The 20,379-nt window shown below is 40.8% G+C and overlaps 1 long non-coding RNA gene across 4 annotated transcripts in view; it reads right to left on the minus strand.

The window, feature by feature from the left end:
- The window catches only part of LOC118538538 (uncharacterized), a 405,254-nt gene that overhangs the window by 155,457 nt on the left and 229,418 nt on the right, over positions 1–20,379 (minus strand). For 3 of the 4 annotated variants that reach the window (XR_013446280.1, XR_013446281.1, XR_013446282.1), the window contains exons 5-6: positions 19,367–19,464; positions 9,477–10,958 (exon numbers count right to left, since the gene is read on the minus strand). The exons of the other annotated variant lie outside the window; for it this stretch is intronic. This is a non-coding gene — a long non-coding RNA (uncharacterized LOC118538538). Of the gene's footprint in view, positions 1–9,476; positions 10,959–19,366; positions 19,465–20,379 lie in introns of those variants that run through there. 4 annotated transcript variants of the gene reach the window in all.

The following is a 20,379-nucleotide window of genomic DNA, read 5'->3' on the forward strand; positions in this document are numbered from 1 at the left end:
TCCTCCTCCTCCTGTCACACTCCACATCGCAAAGCCCTGCACCTATTAAATCCCAATTCCTCACTACTCTGTTACACTTGAATATAGCTGATGAAAAAAAAATCACAAGTGCACTGAATAGACTCATTTTAAACTTTTTTTTAAATTTTATTTTATTTTATTATGTTAGTCACCATACAATACATCATTAGTTTTTGATGTGGTGATCCACGATTCACTGTTTCTGTATAACACCCAGTGCTCCATGCAGTACGTGCCCTCCTTAATACCCATCACTGGGCTAGCCCATCCCCCCACCCCCCTCCCCTTTAAAACCCTGTTTGTTTCTCAGAGTCCATAGTCTCTCATGGTTCATCTCCCTCTCCGATTTCCCCCCCTTCATTTTCCCCCTTTTTTCTCCTAATGTCCTCCATGCTATTCCTTATGTTTCACAAATAGGTGAAACCATATGATTATTGACTTTCTCTGCTTGACTTATTTCATTTAGCATAATCTCCTCCAGTCCCATCCATGTTGATGTAAAAGTTGGGTATTCATCTTTTCTGATGGCTGAGTAATATTCCATTGTATATATGGACCCACATCTTCTTTATCCATTCATCTGTTGAAGGGCATCTTGGCTCTTTCCACAGTTTGGCTATTGCGGGCATTGCTGCTATGAACACTGGGGTGCATATGGCCCTTCTTTTCACTACATCTGTGTCTTTGGGGTAAATACCCAGGAGTGCAATTGCTGGGTCATACGGTAGCTCTATTTTTAATTTTTTGAGGAACCTCCACACTGTTTTCCAAAATGGCTATACCAACTTACATTCCCACCAACAGTGTAAGAGGGTTCCCCTTTCTCCACAACCTCTCCAACATTTGTTGTTTCTTTCCCTGTCCATTTTTGCCATTCTAACTGGTATAAGGTGGTATCTCAATGTGGTTTTGATTTGAATTTCCCTGATGGCTAATGATGATGAACATTTTTTCATGTGTCTGTTAGCCATTTGTATGTCTTCTTCAGAGAAGTGTCTTCTGCCCATTTTTTGACTTGATTATTTGTTTTTTGGGTGTTGAGTTTGAGAAGTTCTTCATAGATCTTGGATACCAGCCCTTTATCTGTAGTGTCATTTTCAAATATCTTCTCCCATTCTGTGGGTTGCCTCTTTGTTTTGTTGACTGTTTCTTTTGCTGTGCAGAAGCTTTTTATCTTGCTACCCAGAGCAATCTATACCTTCAATGCCATCCCAATCAAAATTCCAATGACATTTTTCAAAGTGCTGGAACAAACAATCCTAAAATTTGTATGGAATCAGAAAAGACCCCGAATCACCAAGGAAATGTTGAAAAAGAAAAACAAAGCTGGGGGCATCACGTTGCCTGATTTCAAGCTATATTACAAAGCTGTGATCACCAAGACAGCATGGTACTGGCACAAAAACAGACATATAGACCAATGGAACAGAATAGAGAGCCCAGATATGGACCCTCAACTCTAAGGTCAAATAATCTTTGACAAAGCAGGAAAAAACATGCAATGGAAAAAAGACAGTCTCTTCAATAAATGGTGCTGGGAAAATTGGACAGCCACATGCAGAAGAATGAAATTCAACCACTCTCTAACACCATACACAAAGATAAACTCAAAATGGATGAAAGACCTCAATGTGAGACAGGAATCCATCAAAATCCTAGAGGAGAACACAGGCAGTAACCTCTTTGACATTGGCCACAGCAACTTCTTTCAAGATACATCTCCAAGGGGCGCCTGGGTGGCTCAATCGTTAAGCGTCTGCCTTCGGCTCAGGTCATGATCCCAGGGTCCTGGGATCAAGTCCCACATTGGGCTCCCTGCTCGGCAGGAAGCCTGCTTCTCCCTCTCCCACTCCCCCTGCTTGTGTTCCTGCTCTCGCTATCTTTCTGTCAAATAAATAAATAAAATCTTTAAAAAAAAAAAAAAAAAAGGTACGTCTCCAAAAGCTAGTGAAACAAAAGCAAAAATGAACTTTTGGGACTTCATCAAGATAAAAAGCTTATGAGGTCATTTTAAACTTAAGATCACAAATATCCAATATCCATTCAGTCCTGCTTAACAACCCTAATTTATGTCCTCAATGAATTTGCTTGCTCGCTCTAGGATGACCATTTTAGATCTTCTCAGATATGTTCAAACATTAATTATTCCTTTCCCCTATTCTCAACTGATGGTCATGTTTCTTATAAAACTGAGAAAATTGAAGCAGCTGTGAACTTCCTCATCTCCATCACCCTGTCTATATCTGTACCTGTATATTTTGACTTGCCTCCAACTAAAGAAGATAAACATCCCTGTTCCTGCCTGAAGCCAATACTCAGCTCAATTCTTTCTCCTCTCACCTGTTAAAGAATTTTGTTCTCATGATTTTCTTTTCTCCCACCTGAATCATTATTCCTTCATCTACCAGACTATTCCCAATGGCATGTGAGTATGCCATAATAAAATTCATCTTAAAAAGTTCCCACTTGCCCTATATTTCCATCTACCCACTCCCTATTTCTCTGCTTCTCTTTAAAATACAACTTCTTGGGGCATCTGGTTGGCTCAGTCAGTTAAGCCTCTGACTTTGGCTTAGGTCATGATCTCAGGGTCCTGGGATCAAGCCCCACATCTGGCTCTGTGTTCAGCAGGGAGTCTGCTTCTCCCTTTCCTTCTCCCTCTCCCTCTGCCCTTTCCCCTGCTCATGCATGTACTCTATCTCTCTGTCAAACAAATAAATAAATAAAATCTTTAAAAAAAAATAAAAAATAAAATAAAATACAACTTCTCAGGGGTGCCTGGGTTACCCAGTCAATTAAAGAGTCTGACTCTTGGTTTCAGCTCAGGTCATGATCTCAGGGTTGTGACATCAAGCCCCTCATTGCAGTACATGCTAAACACTGAGTCTGCTTGGGTTTCTCACTCCCTCTCCTTTTGCCCCTCCCTCCCTCATGTTCTCTTTTGCTCTTTCTTGAAAGAAAGAAAGAAAGAAAGAAAGAAAGAAAGAAAGAAAGAAAGAAAGAAAGAAAGAAAAAAAAAAAAAAAAAAAAAAAAGAGAAACTTCCCCACCAAGCCACTGAAATCACTCTTTTCAAAATCATTAACAACCTACATCTTGCCAAATTTCATGTTCAATTTTCTGCCTCACCTTACTCAATATCCACAGCATTTGACACAGCTGGTTTCCCCTCCCTATTTAAACACTTCCTTCCCTTGGTCTTCAGAACACCACCATTTCCTAGTTTTCCCTCCTACCTTGATGATGACACCTTCTCAGTCTCTTTCTCAGGATCTACCTTGAAGTACCTCAGGCTTCTTCTCTCTCCACTGGCCTCCTTGGTGATCTCATCCTGCTCCCTGACTGCTGATACTATCTATATGCTGAGTGTTCCCAAACACCACAATTATTCAGTTGTTTAGTTGCCTAGTGGGGGTCTCCAACAGCCATCTCAGTCTGAATGAGGTCATAACAGAACTCTTGATTTCCATCTCCTACCACCATCCCTACCACCCAACACACACATGTGCCTTTGTCCTGAGTCTTCCTTTAAGAAATGACACCACTACCCACTCAGTTGCCTTACTAGATTGCTAGGCCTGTCATAAAAAAATATCACAGATGGGGTGGCTTAAACAACAGAAATTTATTTCTCACAGTTCTGGAGGCAAAACATTTGAGATCAAGGTGTCAGCAAATTTAGTTCCTTGTGAGGTTTCTCTTCTTTCTTCACAGATAACCACATTCTCACTGTATCTTCACATGTTTGTCTCTCTGTGCATGCTCATGTTTGATATTTTTATGTGTGTTCAAATTTTCTCTTATAAGTACACCAGTGATGTTGGATTAGGGCCCACACTCGAGACTTCATTTTAACTTAATCACATCTTTAAAAATCTTATCTCCAAATATGGCTACTTTCTGAGGTACTGGGGCTAGGACCTCAACATTTTGTGGAGACACAATTCAGCCCATAAGAGTTGCTCAGTCCAAAATTTTAGCTGTTATCCCTATTCCTCTGTTTTCCTACTCAGTTTATCAATTAATTTTCTTGATCTTCAAACACATCTCAAATATAAACACATACAATCTCTACTTCTAGAGCCCAAGTATAAGTCATGCCCATTATTCAGTGGGATACTGGATACTAGATATTGGAGTTGTCTCCTAACTGGTAGTCATGTTTCCATGCTTGCCCAGACAGGAGCCAGAATGATCATTCATAATGAATGAATGAATGAATGAATGAATAAAATCCTTCCATGGTTTCCTGATGCACTCAGAATAAAATCCAAATCCCTTACCATGGCCTGTGTGATCTAGCTTCTGTCTCTTCTATCTTAGCACCCACCATGTTCCCCCCTGATTACTATGTTCTACCCACACTGAGCTTCTTGCTGTTTTTTTTAACACACCAAATTTTTCCTTCCTGGTACCCTATCCAAGCAAGGAGGAATTTTTATAGTGGGAAAAAAAGTCCTGGATTGACACTTGCTTTTGTTTTCAACATTTTTTTTTTTTATTTATTTGACAGATAGACACAGCGAGAGAGGGAACACAAGCAGGGGGAGTGGGAGAGGGAGAAGCAGGCCTCCTGCAGAGCGGGGAGCCTGATGCGGGGCTCGATCCCAGGACCCTGGGATCATGACCTGAGCAGAAGGCAGACGCTTAATGACTGAGCCACCCAGGCACCCCTCAACATTTTTTTAAACATATAAGCTCATAAGATTTCTCAAGATTTTGTTGTTGTCATTATTTTTGTTTTTCTATTTCTGCAGGTGATATAAACAGCAGCAACCCTTAGCTCCAGACTCACAGTTCTGGAGCGAGAAGTCTAACATCAAAGTTTCATCAGGGTTGGTTCCTTCTGAAGACTGTGAGGGAGATTTTATTCCCCAGCTTCCAGTGGTTTGGTGGCAGTCTTCAGAATTCCTTGGCTTGTGACAGCATAGTTCCAGCTTCACATGGCACTTTCCCTGTGTGCTTGTCTATTTCCAATTTCCCCCTTTTTGTATGGATTGTAGGCATATTGGATGAGGGCCCACCCTAATGACTTCATTTCAACCTGAATACCTTTACAAACACCTTATCTGCAAATAGGGTCACACAATCTGAGGTACTGGGAGTTAGGACTTCAACATACAAATTTTGAGGGGACACAAATCTATGTCAATCATTCTATAAGTACTCTGGTGGATAAGACACTGAGTGACAGAAAATTACCAAAGGAACAACTTATCCTTTTGCACATCTATCCTCAAACTCACCACATCCCTGGAAAGAGTACAGTTCAGTAAAGGAACATAAATGCTAATATTCTGAAGCTGGGGAGAAACAAGGAATAGTTCTTCCTTACAGTTCTCATACCACTGATAATAGACATTACATACTATGGCTGTGAAGTATTTCATTCAATTCTTGCAATAGCCAGATGGATAGTTTTCCTACTTGACAAACAAGGATATTGAGATAAAGATAGGTGAAATAAAACATTCATTGTCAGCATAAAGAAAGAGTTTTAATTTCTTCTTATGTTTGCGTGACTCTAAAGATGCCTAATATGTGTGACTTTATCATGACTCCCATGTTCTATAAAAGAAAAGTAGAAACCATAGTCTCTGGTCTCCAAGTTTTTACAGTTTAGCTGGTAAGACGAGGCATATATAAAACCACAGGTGAATTCAAAATAAAATATCAATAAGACCAAGTTTAAAGTTTCTTGATGGAAGGGACTTTGTCTCATTCACCAATGGGGCCTCTGCACATAGTAAAGTACCTAGCAAAAAGAGTATGCTCAATGCCCATTTGCCAAATGAGTAAAAGAACTAATAGCTGCATGTTAGGTACTGCTCATTCAGCAAGTTATTTATTGAATGCTTACTATGTACCAACTTATGTGTCAAGTACTGCTTAGAGCTCTGGCAGTTACAGGGGTAAACAGAGCAAAGAAGATCCCTGCCAAAGTTGCCAAAATTCCAGGAAGAGAAGCATATTCCTGACAGAGGCAAGTGCACATGCCCTAACAGAGAATAAGCTGGACAATGGATCAAAGGAGGGCAAGAGCCCCCATAATTCACAACCATAAGAACCACCAAGACTCACTTGTAAGAATAAGATGCCCAATGTTTTCCAAGAACTAATACTAAGTGAATGTTTATATCTTGAAAGGCATTGTTTTGAGTACTTTTCACATATGAATACATTTATTCCTCACAACATCCCTCCAAGCTGGGTCCTGTTGTTATTCCCATTTTATGGATGAGGGAACTGAGGCACAGAGAAGGTAGTAACATGTCTAAGGACACAAAGCTAGATGTTAAAGCCAGGATTTGAATTCAAAGAGGTTAGTTCCAGAGCTCCTACTTTTATGGAACACAATATGTAACCTCTGTAGATAAGGAAATAAAAATATGGTCCTTAAAGGCAAATATGGCAAAATGTCAATAATCATTGAATCTAGGCAGTGGGTTTATGGGTGATCAATGCACTGGTTTTTCAACATTTATGAGTACTGAAAATTTTCATGATAAAACAGTTGAGAAAAATATAAAGTTTTTGAAAAGTTTTCAACAATGTGATTAGAGATCCAACACATACACACACACACATACACATACACACAAACTTTATAGTTCAGTAAAGGAGAGTAAATGCTAAGAACCTAAGGCAGAGTAGGATTTATCTGTGGGCCAGTCCATGTCTACCGTACTCCCAGTTCTGAGCTCTAGAGGGTAGGAACTGTGCCCTGTAACCACTGAATCCCCAACACTTAATACGAGATCTAGAACATGGTTGGTGCTTAATGAATGCTTAATGAGCCAATGAATGAAAGAATGGAGGTGAGAGGTACAAGTTGTACGAGATAGACAGATGGCTAGAACAACAGTGCATCAGCTTCTTAGGGCTGCTGTAACAAAGCACCACAGACTGGGCAGCTTCAAAGAGCAGAAATTGTCTCCCAGTTCTGAAAACTAGAAGTCCAAAATCACAGTATCAGCAGGGCCATGCTTTCTCTGAAACCTGTAGAGGGGAGAATCTTCCCTTGCTTCTTCCTAGATTCTGATAGTAGCTGTCAATCCATGGCCTTCTGTGCCTGCCGCTGGATCTCTCCAATCTCTGCTTTTGTCATGACATGGCACAACATTCTCTCCATGGACCTCTCTCTCTCCTCTTGATATAAGCACACCAGTCATACTGGATTAAAGGCCCATCCTGCTCCAGCATGGCCTTAACTGAACTAATGACATCTGCAAAGACCCTATTTCCAACTAAGGCATATTCTAAGGCACTAGGGATTAGGACTTCAATGTGTCCTTTTGAGGAGGCATAAATCAGCCCATAACGTAGGTACTGGGAGAGAAGCATGGAAAGGGAACATCAGTCTTGGCATACTTCACCTCTCCAAAACGTCCAGAAGGACACAAATCCAACCAGAATGCTCCAGCATGTAAGATGGAGAATGAGTTTAATATGTATTCATTGACAATACTGAAATTGCGAAGAATTTTACAACCTCTACCAATCAAATGCCAGCAACTGCTGGCTTTCCCCCAGGGCCAAGTCAGCTTTCCCTAAACAGCTTATGACTGGCTTCTCAGCGGCTGTTTATGTTTTCAGAATATTAAGCAGTGTTTAGTCACTTTCTCAGGAAGGGCTTCTCAGTGCGGTTTCTAAAAATGTGCTGAATGTGTTTCCAAAGAGGAAAGGCGCCAGAGGGCCTTTGGTGGGGCATGCTGAGCCTTGTAATCACAAACAGATGACAGAGCTTCCTGGCTTTGACTCCAAGAAACTAGCAAGGGTCTTGAACACCAGCTCCCAATCAGCCTGGGTAAAATCCCCATGGTGTATCTTTAAAAAATTATTTTAAAAAATTCCTGGATTCCTTGGTTCAATCAAGTCTCTGACTCTCCAGAGGACTCAATTTTCCCATATGGGAAGGGGACCCAGTCTTCCCAAACTTACAATTGAAAATCCATAAAAGGGGTGCCAGTGAAGAGATCTCCAGAGGATTACACACTGAGCAAAGCCAGGGCTTTTGTCCCAGACCTCCGTGTGACTCACTGACACTGGTGAGCTCTTCTTTTTGCTAGGGTTCTTGAAGAGCAAGCAACAGAATTTGACTAATTTAAACAAAGGGAGAAAGGTGCTTATTGGATGGATACTGTGGGAAGCCTGAATAATCTCAGGCCTCAAGAAGACTGGAACAGGGAATATGTTATGGCCCTAAGCAATGGGAGAGCTCTGATTACAGCATACTCTTAGTGGATGATCCAAGAGTCCTGGGTGTGCATGGGTGTCTGGTCAAGATTCCTATTCTAACCTAGATGGAGTCATCTGCCCTCCTGGGTAATGAATAACATGGGAGTAGGGGTGTGAGGTAGGGAAAAACACTCTTTGGATGATGGAGTGCTGTTATCAGAAGAAGAGAGAGATTGAAGTATACTAAGCAGGCAGCAACAGCAGCTCCCATGGGTAGACTGAGGCATGTGCAGAGGACTCATTGAATCTGGTCCAAAGGCAGATCTACTGCAGCCTGCTTTCTCAGGGCCACACTCTGGTTTCTCTGTAAACTCAGCAGGTGCTGGGTCTGTCTTATGCACCCAAACCACAGACAATAAGTCCCAGATGGAGAGCAACCAAAGAGAAAGATATCTAAATGGAATTCCTAAAAGAGACCCTACTGAACAAAAGCAAAGCCCTTTACTATCCCTGTTCCACCATCTCAATCTATCACCTGCAGAACGCATGAAGCCCAGTGAGCCTCTAGCTCCTACAGGAGAAAGATCAGCTTCCCTAGTCTGGCATTTCAGACCCTCTCCAGCAACAACTTTCTATACACAGGATACTTTGCAGTATGTGCCCAGGCTTTATTCTGGGCTTCCATAATACCTTGTACATGGGAAGATCTCTGCCCTTAACACATTGAAGTGACTGGTACCAATACCTAGGAGTACTCATCAAAGGCAAGCTTCCTTGAGCAAGTAGAAATTCCCCTGCTTCTCCAAGTACTAGCCATTATATGGGCAGAGAAAGGAAGGGATTTGGTAGGCTAGGGGAACAGAGTACAATTTAGGGACCACAATACAATTTGGAGATCACACAAGGAATGCCAGTAGCAAAAAGGAGGCATAATAAGGGCATTGTTTATTCAGAGGAATAAGAGAAAACTTTCAGCAAGATTTAAAAACCATAAACTATTTTTAAAATAATAATAAATGTGATTATATTAAAAAGTAAAAGCCAAATTTCTAAATACCTCCCACCAAAAAATGCACAAAATTAAGACAAATAGTAAACAGGAAAATAAATACTTGCAGCAACTATATCAAAGGGTGTTAATGTTTTTACTCTGTAAAGAGTTCATTCAGACTACTAATAAAAGGAACAATTGCACAACAGTTTATTTAATTGTTCAACAAATATTTATTATGCACCTATTATGTGCTCAGTTCAGAAAAAGAAAAATCCCTCAGAATGATATGAACAGAAGCTTACCCTCACACAGTGATTTATTAAATGCAAATTAAAACAACAGGATATTGTGTTTATTTTTACCTAACAGATTGGCAACAATTAAAAGGATTACAAAACATAGTGTGAGCAAGATTTTGCAGAAATATATATCCACATGGTGGTAATGGGAGCATATATTGGCATAAACTCTTTGAAGGTCAATTTGGCAAAAGGTCAATATCTATTAAAATACCCTTTAGCTCAGAAATTCCACTCCAAAGACTTTTTTTCTACAGACATACAACACATGCACTCAGTGATTTATGGCTAAGGATATTCATTGCAGTAATGCTTGGAAAAGAAATAAAAAAGTAAAATGCTCCAAACTGGAAACAATCTACATGTTCATTAATAGGTGATTGTGGTTTTAGATTAAGATACATTTATACAATGAAATACCCTGAATCATTAAAAAGAATGTGCTAGAATAATATGAAAGGAATGGTATGTACCAATATGAAAATTTCCACAATATATATTATTAAGATAAAAGAAATGGGAGACAGAGAACAATGTTTATGGAGCCCTTTCATCTGTGTGAGTGGATCAGATGGGAAGATAGGGCTTTGAGTGTGAGTGCATTCTAATCTATTTGCATGTGTAATAATTTCTATTTATTTTTGTCTATTTTCTATCAATTGTGTGAAATTCCTGTCTTGAAATCTACAGATTTTACTTGATTAATTTGTCTGGGGATCATTACATACTTGTAGACTATTTTGTTTTCTCTAGAGCATCTTTTGTCTTTATTCTTATTCCATATTTTTTATATCCTCACATCTTAATCCAGCTCTCAAACATACTACACATCCAATGGAGAATCCCTTTATCCCCTCTAAATCCAGAAAATTGTATATAATTTGTGATTTTTTTTTCATTTAAATGAGAGACCTCTGTATTTGGAATTATTAAGTCCAAGAACTGGATGTCCTGGCAGAGAGAAATATAAAGATGTGCTTGGGTCTTTCTCCAGGGCCAAAAGACCAATACTTCCTTTGAGAAAGAGAACTTTAATCCGTGTGTTCTAATCCAACCCTTGTGTATAATGTTGCATGAGCAAAATCCCCAAAGTTGAATTGGCTCTATTGAGTCTGGCCCATTTTTCTGATAAGCACATCCCAGGAGACAAAGAAAATATGGTTGGCCATCAGGTGAGAGCAGGTCATTGCGGTCCTAGAAAAATACTCACCAGAACTCAGAACAAATTAAGCATCCTGAAAAAAAATACATCATATTCTATTTGTTCTTCCTCTGCTTCAGCTCAGCCGTGCAGGCTTAAGTAACAGTTTCCCAGTTGACACCATGTACGTGGGACACCCCAGAACTCTTATTTCAGAAGATAGGGAGTTCCCCAGAGGCAGGCAGTCCTGATGGGAAGACAAAGCAGCTGGGCAGGGCGCTGGTGTCCAACACCCTTCAGAGAACTAGCAGACAGAGACTCAAACCCTGGGACCACAGAGACATTTTCTGAATTAGTGCTGGAAGTCATGACTGCAAATTACATGTTAACACTTTCCTTCTAGATTGTGCTTTTATGAATGGCTATCAAACATTACAGTAGTCACCTTGTAACACCAAAAAGCCTTGTGAAAGATGCTATTAGCCCACACAGCAGACAGTTGTCTAATCAGAAACATAACATCTCAGCTCAGCCGAGATTTTGGATATCACAGTAGCAGGAAGCAAACCAGCAGCATGTCCTGGGAACCATGCATAGGAGACAGCCATCATGGTGGTTCATTATGCCTTTTCTGGTGGAAAAGGGGGTCCTGCCACAGGTTACATATTGGATAATAAAAAAATAATAGCAGCAACAAGTACTTATATTGTGCTCCTCATGGGACAGACTCTGTTCTAAGTGCTTTTATGTGATGCTCATTTAATCTGACAACAGCTCTATAATCCCTGTCCCCATTATTGCCACATGTCAAGCCAGAGAGATGGAGCCACATGGCAAAGGCACACAGCTGGTCAGTGTGTGAAGGTAGGTGGCATTGGAACTCCAGCAGGGTGGCTCCAGGGCTGTCACCCTAACCACTCTGCTATACTACCTTTCTAAAACTTCACTCGGGGCTCCATCAAGGCTCCCCTCTCTCCTCATTTCAGAGCAAGTACAATGAGCACTGATTGCGATTTTACCTATTGCCTCAATCGCTTTGTAGAAAGTAGAAAGATCACAGGCAGGTGTTAGAATTAGACCTTTGTTTGGAATTTGCTCAGCCACTTGCTCACAGTGGGACCTTGAGCTGGGAATCTATTATCTTTGACTAAAGTTTCCTCATCCGGAAGGTGAGAACAAGAACACTCACCATACAAGGTGTCAGAATTAAATGAGATGTTTAAAATGGTGCTCTATACATACTGGTTCTCTTCTCTGTCTTAACTCTTCCTTTTTCATAATCCCCTGTCTACTCCTTTAAAAAAAAAAAAAGATTTAATTAATTAACTAATTTATTTATTTAGAGAGAGAGAGCCCGTGAGCAGGGGGAGGGGCAGAAGGAGAAAGAGAATCTCCAGCTGACTCCTCGTTGAGCTTGGAGCCCAACTCCAGGGGCTTGATTCCCAGGACCCTGAGATCATGACCTGAGCCAAAACCAAAAGTCAGACGCTTAACCAATTGAGCCATCCAGGTACCTCCCCCTAACCCCCTGTCTACTCTTATTCACCTCAGAATAGAGATGATAATAGATCTCTCTAGTTTTCAACAGCACCAGGTATTCCTTGGCTTGTACCTGCAGCATTTCAGTCTCTGTTTCCATGGTCACATGACATTGTCTCCTGTATGGCTCTGTCTTCACATGGTGTTTCTCTTTTCTTATAATGGGGCTCCTAGGTGGCTCAGTGGGTTAAGTGTTTGCCTTCTGCTCAGGTCATGACCCCAGGGTCTTGGGATTGAGCCCCGTATTGCGCTCCCTGCTTAGCTGGGGAATCTGCTTCTCCCTCTCCCTCTGCCCCTCCCCACCTCTCTCAAATAAATAATTAAAATCTTAAAAAAAAAAAAAAGAAAAAAACACCAGTCATATTGGATGAAGGCCCATCCTAATGACCTCATCTAAATTTGATTACATATGCAAAGACCCTATTTTCAAATAAGGTAACTTTATAAGTGCTAGAGGTCAAGAATTCAACATATTTTTTGGACAACACAATTCAACCCATAAAAGGGATGTAAACGTGACAAATACAGAGTATCATAGCATTGTTCCAGGGTAAATAGAGAGAACTGAGGCACACATTTGGAACCTTTGGTAGATTTGCTTCTCTCAATCAGGAAACACGAATCAGCACCCAACACACTCCATGGGGAAGGTAACAGTGGATTGGGAGGCCAGAAGTATTGAGGAAAACCCTTCCTCATAAGAATAGAGGGAGTAAACTTGCTCCCCTAATGTCTACTATATACTATTCCCACTCCACCTCATTTAATCCCTCCAACACCCCTCAGAGGCTATAAATAAAGGAAGTAAATTCACAATCATGAATGATTAAGCAACTTGCTCAAGATGAGACCACTGGTAAATTTTAGGTCTGGAATGTGAACCTAGCTCTGTCTGGCTCCAGAGCTGGAGAGCTGGTGAGAGCCACTAAAAGGAAAATCCATCACAGCTGTTCAATGCTGTCTACACATAAGGTATTAAGATTATTGTAATATAATTGTGGGCCTATCATTATTATTGCCACATGGAAATGGCAACCACTAGATGTAGATAAGCTCAAGGGGATCCAAGGTCACTCACTCAACTGATCTGATTTCTCTAACCATCCTCCATCTTCCTCCTCTATCCTCAGATCCCATCTTATCTCTGGGTCCAGATGGGTCAATCCTTGAGGTGTTTGTGCAGCTATAGCCCACTGAGACTTCCATAAACTGGCCACAGGGAGGAGTGCTAAGATGTTGTGCAGAGTCTGAGTCTACCACACCTGAGTTGACAACCCTGCTGTCCTTAACCAGCTCTGTGACCTTAGGCAAGTGACCTAATATCATTGAGTTTCTATTTCCCCATTTGTAAAATAAGTATAATTATGCCTAGTGATAGGGTTATTGTGAAGATTAAATTAAATGTGGCAATACATGAAAAACACCTGGTATAGCACCTGATACCTTGTGCGTAGTCAACTAATTATATCTGATATGATAACTTTCTTACCTCCATAAGCCAATGGGCTCTTCTCTATTTTAGCTCATTGCACTAAACTCCTGTAATCTGATCCAAATGGAGGGGTGGAATGAAAGAGCACTGGAACCATAAAACACAAACACAATAGGATTTTGCCCAAGGGCAGTCATACTTCAAACCAGGTGGTGCAGGGTACAAGCACACACAGAGGTCATTAGTTTCCTAGGGCGGCTATAACACTACAGACTGGGCAAGTTAAAACAACAGAAATGTATTGTTTTACAGTTATGGAGGCTAGAAGCCTAAAATCAAGGTATTGGCAGGCCATGTTCCCTCTGAAACCCCTAGGAGACAATCCATTCTTGCTTCTTCCAGTTTCTAGTAGCCTCAGGAGCAGTTCCCGAGCCAGTAAATGCATCACTCCAGTGTCTGCCTCCATCTTCACATAACCTTCTCCCGGTGTCCCTGTCTTCACATGCCTGTCTTCTTCATAAGGACACCACTCATATTGAATTAGAGGCCCACCCTACTCCAGTACAATCTCATTTTAACTAATCACATCTACGATGACCCCATTTCCAAATAAGATAACATTCTGAGGTCCTGGGGGTTAGGAGTTCAACATATATTTTGTGGGGGACACAATTCAGCCAATAACAGACGATGCAGACCAAACTCCAAGATGATGGTTTTCCATCCTCCCCTCCAGGGCCCAGGCTGCAGTCTGTCTGATGAGACCACTGAACCCTCAGATTCAAGAGACTCCTTGCATGCATCTCTTTCCAACTCAGCAATTCAAACAACACTGATCGTTTGAAACCAGCCACGGTGGGAGTATTCACACTGTGACAATCAGCAAACGCTTCTCAGAGAGCCTGTTGTTCAACCTTTACCAGCCCACAGCTGCCTAGGGGAATCCCTCAGTTCCTGTGGCATAGAAAAGAGCCAGAACCCATGGATTTCAGATTAGAGTGAACAGAACTGAGGAGGATTTTTGTATGGGGACTGAGAAAGTCAGTTCACTTCTAGGAAGTGTGTAATAGAGGTCAGAATGTTTTCTGTACTATCCCATAGGCCAATGGTAAAGATTGAAGGAGATAATGGGTAGAAATACAATATATTCTTTGCAAACATAGGATTACCATGTTGCATTTTTCTTGCAGGGACTTGTTTTATTCACCTTGAAAAATACAAAAAAAAGCCTCAGACATGGCACATGGTGGGTCCCCAATATTTGTTACAGTAAAATCCTAATCAGAAAAAGCAGGTTTTCTGCACCTTCGCCCAATTTAGCTTCAGTAAAAGCATAAGAAGGTCTAGGATTCTGGCCAACTGCTAAGCCAGAATGACTTCTAGAAAGACCTTATCAACAATTCGCCTTGTCAACAATGCATACAGCAGTGCCAGTGCTTTCTCATCTGTCTCCAGCTGGAATCTGGAATGGAGTATCAAGCCCCTTCATCCACCCACACCCCCAGCAGGTTTGTGCACAGCCCCTGTTCTAAGGCCTTACTTGGACTGTGGCACTCTGGCATCAGTATCACAAGGGTCTCCCAGCCTCCTATCTGCTCCACTTATTCAACCATCTTTCTACCCTGTGCCTGAGGTGCTCTTTCTCAACACACATCTCACCATTTCACCTTCTTACTTAAGACCTGAAAATGATTTCTGCCACCCTTAGATGCAACCCAAACTCCCTGGTGTGGCATTCAAGGCTCTGGGGCTATTATTTGGTTTGGTTCTGGGCATGATTCTTTCATCTTCATCTTCTGTAAACAGACCCAGACCCCACCACAGACACAGAGAGGCAAGCGACCCAAGTCAAGCCAATCAGATTTCTCCTCTCCTGGTCACTGTGATTGGTGATGCAGGAATATCACATGACTCAAACAAAGCCAATCAGTGTTCCCTGGGACTTACTCTTTTTCAACAGAGGAGTTCCTTTTACTTAAAATCATTAGGTTAGAGGCGCCTGGGTGGCTCAGTCCTTAAGGCTGCCTTAGGCTCAGGTCATGATCCCAGGGTCCTAGGACCGAGACCTGCACCAAGCCCCCAGCTCAGCTGGAAGCCTGCTTCTCCCTCTCTCACTCCCCTGCTTATGTTCCCTCTCTCACTGTGTCTCTGTCAAATAATTTTTTTAAAAAAACCTTTTAAAAAATGAAAAATAAAGTCATTAGGTTGGAAAGAAATAAACCTAAATTTATCTATGACCATGTTCCTTATTACATGAGGAAATTCCATCTTGGCAATATGATGTCTTTAACCTTGGGGCCAGTTTCCCTGGGGCCATGCCCTGTTCTGCCCATACCCAAGCTTTGTCACACAAGCGCACCCCATTTCACTTCTCTCGCTGGGTTTCTGTGATGAAAAAGAATCCTGACTAGCAGGACAGCCCTTGGCACTCTGTTCTCAGCTTGTCTCTCCAGCCTCACTCATCTCCCTACCCCATGATCTATGCTGTCATATCATTCCTGGTCTCAGATCATGACATGCTCTCCACACCCCCATCCCTTTGCATAATCTAATGTCTCTTCCTGGAATTCTCTTGTCCATGTTTGAACATCCACTTTTTTTCTATTGATTTTTTTTCTTTGTGTGCTTTTTGTCTGTCTTTCCCAGTGTAGATAAACTTCAAAAAATCAAAGTATAAATTCACTGTTGTGTCCCTGCCATGTAGCCAGGGCTGGGAACATAGTATATGCACAATAAATAATTTGATGAAGAAATGAATGCATTTATCTTCAAGATGAGAGGGAATGTTGGTCATGATATAAGATCACAGACTTTAAGGTCATAACCTTGCTAGCCTTTGAACTTGCTGAGGACAGTCCCTGAATATTACCATTTCTAATACCCCAGCCCTGCAGATAGTGCCTAGTACATGGTGGGTGTCTAATAAAACTGTGCGGACTGACTTAGCCTATAAACTTTTAGGCCTAAGCTTAGCCTCTGGGGTGCCTAAAAAACTTGAGGGCACTCATTAAACCTGTGTTTGGATCTAGATGGCAAGTAGTCTAACTTTTCTTCTCTAACTACTTTTTCACCTTTTTCAAAGGAATAATAAATTACCTTATGGTTGATAATAGTAGTTTACATTTATTTTTATCTTACTAAATTCAATATGCTTTATGTAATTTAATTCTTATAAGAACAATACATCATATCTACTATGGTTTTCCCCTTTTTACAGATTAGGAAACTGACTGTCCCAGCTGTTAGGTAATGTGCTCAGAAGTCTATGGCTATAGGTGTCAGAGCAGGACTGGAGTCCCAAGGCCATCTGAAAACATTCTTGTGGCCTTGGGCACTTCACCATCACCATCACTTAGCTGAGACTATGGAAACTACCACAATTACATTAGGGACAGAGATGTCAATGGGACACCACCCCAATCTTCAAAGACCTGGGGACTCCTGGAAGAACAGACAATGGCATGAAGTTAAGTGTATAAAAGTAAAGTATAGGAAACAGAGAGCTAATTCTCACTGAGCGAAGGCTGAGGGGACCAGGGAGATCAAAAAATGCCATTGGGACTGAATTCTAAAGATGAGTGTATGTTAGCCAGAAAAGGAGGCCAAAAGAAATAGGGAAGAAGGGAGGAGAGCACTCTCCAAAGAGAAAGCAAATGCAAAGGGTTAGAAACAGAACAGAACATGGTAAACAGAACTCAAAGAAGTTCAACATTTGAGGCAGAGAGTGGGGAGAGGGGAGGACCATTTCATCAAGATACCAAAGACATGGGCATCTCACCACAAAATTATCTTGAAGATTCATATATAGACCAATATAACTCAGCATCCTGGGCATGGACTTTGGAATCAGACAGATCTGAGCTGATGCAGATGAGCCAAAAGTAAGGGCCTACATGATATTTCTTTATTATGATCTAAGAGAGCAGAAGTGAGAGAAACAGGAAAGTGGGCCAATAAAAATGCTTTGTCAAGTTGGCTGCCACTAGGTAAAACTGGTTGTCTGACCCTGCAAGACTGTCCTCCAAGAAAAAATATAAAATGAGCTCTGCACAGCCTGACCAGGGGAATAAAAGGGGGATAGAATCAATCCATCTGATTCCATCTCCCACAGATCAAAGGTTCCCACATGGCATTAATTCCCCAGTTCTTCTGAACTATATATGCCCAGGTGACTAAGGGTACTGCAGATTCAAGGCCACAGAGGTCCCAGGACAGGAGGCAACAGGCACACAGCACAGGGTGCCCAGGTGAGGTACTGACAGATCCCACCTGCCAAAAGTTGGTGGAAATCCTGCTGAGCTTGTTGCTATAGGAGCCCTTGAACCAAAACTCAGGTGAGAACTAGAAGACCTGAAGAGGTAGACTCATCAAATGCAGAATTGCCCATCACTTACTGGCTGTTGTATCTTATGTGCTGGCTAAAGACCACTTGATGCCTCAGTTTTCTCTGATGAAATGGGAATAATGATTATCTAGCCCATGAGAAAATTCAATAATTATCTAGCCCATTAGGATTGTGCCTGGTATCTAGAAAATGCTCAGTAAATGGCAGCTATCTTTATTATTACTGTCACCACCATCAACAACAACCATTTTATTGAATGACATTTCTCTGAGATTTCTACTTTGAAACACTGTGGGCTTTTAACCTAATATTATATACAAGAGCAAGCAAGAGTAACCTTAATTTTTTTTTAAATAAAAAGCAGCACTTTATTTTAAATCCTTTTTATCTCTGCCCCTGGAATCAAATTGATCCCTCTCTCTAGAAACCTAACTAGAAAGTACCATTTGAGTGAGGGCCCAGAAGATATGGGCCCCAGTTTCATCCTTGCACACAAGCTGTGTCTTCTTGGGCAATTCCATTTGCTGCAGCCCACTAAATGCACTGATTCTGGGCAGGCCCTGGGCTTCGCCCCAGGGATCACAGACTGATCCGGCTCAGCCATCTGAAAGCTCACAGTCTAGCAGGGAGACACAGACCCTAAATCAACTGACTGTGATATCATTCAATAAAGTCTTTACAAGCATTAGAGAATGCCAAGAAGCAAACAGAGAATCCCACAGGGCTTCTGGGAAATTGGTTTACTCATTGGTCAAAAGAATGTACCAGTGTGTCCCAAAATGTAGATCATAGACCTCTAGTAAAATTCAGATGAGTTTGGTGGTACACAAGACATTAAAATTGTATTGAATAGTGTAATGAGAAATAACTCTCTTTGCAATCCTTCTGTTTCATTCAGGAGAGATCCATAATCTGCAGTTTGCTAATCTTCATTTTTTAATAAAGAAGAGGACAGGCCAATGGCTCAGAGCTTTTTTTGGCTGACATGGTTTCCATATATACTTGTATAACTTTATTTCATTTTATCTTATTTTATGTACTTCCTACAACTTTCATGGAAACACTACTTTCTAATTGGAAATTTTATTTATAAATATATATATTTAAGTTTTAAAAAGTAAGTTGATTTAAAAACACATTATGTAAAAATAGCATAGATGGTATGTAAATGTAAGGAAATAACTTTTTCACTAAATGATTCAATATGAATTAATTACTCATATGGATGACATACAAGTATAGCAGAAATCATGAAAGAGAAATTAAAACGTATAAAGTTTGGGAAACATTGGAGTAAATGACCTACAAGGTCTTCTACTTTTTAAATACCTTATTGTCTATTACACACATATCTTATGGAAAACATTGCTTGGGAGAGTCTTTAAGGGTAGCTGATTCAGCTAAGATGACTTGCTTACCTGTTTCATCCTTCTGTGGCTTAGAATAAGGATATGATGCATAGAGCTAAGGCAGCCATTTTGGACCATGCGGTGGTCTTGATGATGAATGCCAAGGTCTTGGAGCAGAAAGGAGCATGGAACACTGATGAATACAGAATCACTAAAGTAGTCTTAGTCTAGCTCCTACTAGATTTCTTTTATATGAAACTAAAATAAACTTCTTTGTTGTGTATCTGACTGTGATTTTGGAATTTCTGTTAGATATGGCAGGACCTAATCTTAAGTGATGAAGAATTTAGTTCTTGCAAGAGAGGTACTACAAGAAATAGAATCTAAAATACCACATTGGATAAGGCACTAGGGGCAAACATTGGCTCAGTCGTTAAGCTTCTGCCTTCAGCTCAGGTCAGGGTCCTGGGATCAAGCCCTGCATCAGGCTCCCTGCCCTGTAGGGAGCCTGCTTCTCCCTCTCCCACTCGCCCTGCTTGTGTTCCCTCTCTCGCTGTGTCTCTCTCTGTCAAATAAATAAATAAAATCTTTAAAAAAAAAATTATAAAAAAAAAGAATATTTCATTTCTCTTCCTGCTCCTTCATTATTGGTGTATAGAAATGCAACAGATTTCTGTACACTTATTTTGTATCCTGCAACTTTACTGAATTCATTTATCAAAAGATATTGCAGGTAAGAAATCTGGTGCCCTAGGCTATGTGGTGACAAAACATTTGGTCAACTTATTGCCTACTGGTAGTTGGAACACAGACCACACTCTCACTGAGGTTGTAACATTTAAAATAGAAAAAATAAAAAAAAATAAAATAGGAGAAAAAAAGGAGATTTCCAGAATGTTAGTGTACTAATTCTCTATTGCTACATAACAGTTACCCCCAAAATTTATCAGCTTAAAACAGCAACCATTTATTATCACATAGCACAGTTGAGCTGGGTCCCTTTGGATCAAGGATTCTTTCTGGGTTGCAGTCAATGTATCATCTGGGGCTTCAATCTCATTGGAAGGCTCAGTTGAGATCCA

This window comes from Halichoerus grypus, chromosome 3, assembly GCF_964656455.1.
Source record: "Halichoerus grypus chromosome 3, mHalGry1.hap1.1, whole genome shotgun sequence".
Lineage (NCBI taxonomy): Eukaryota > Metazoa > Chordata > Mammalia > Carnivora > Phocidae > Halichoerus > Halichoerus grypus.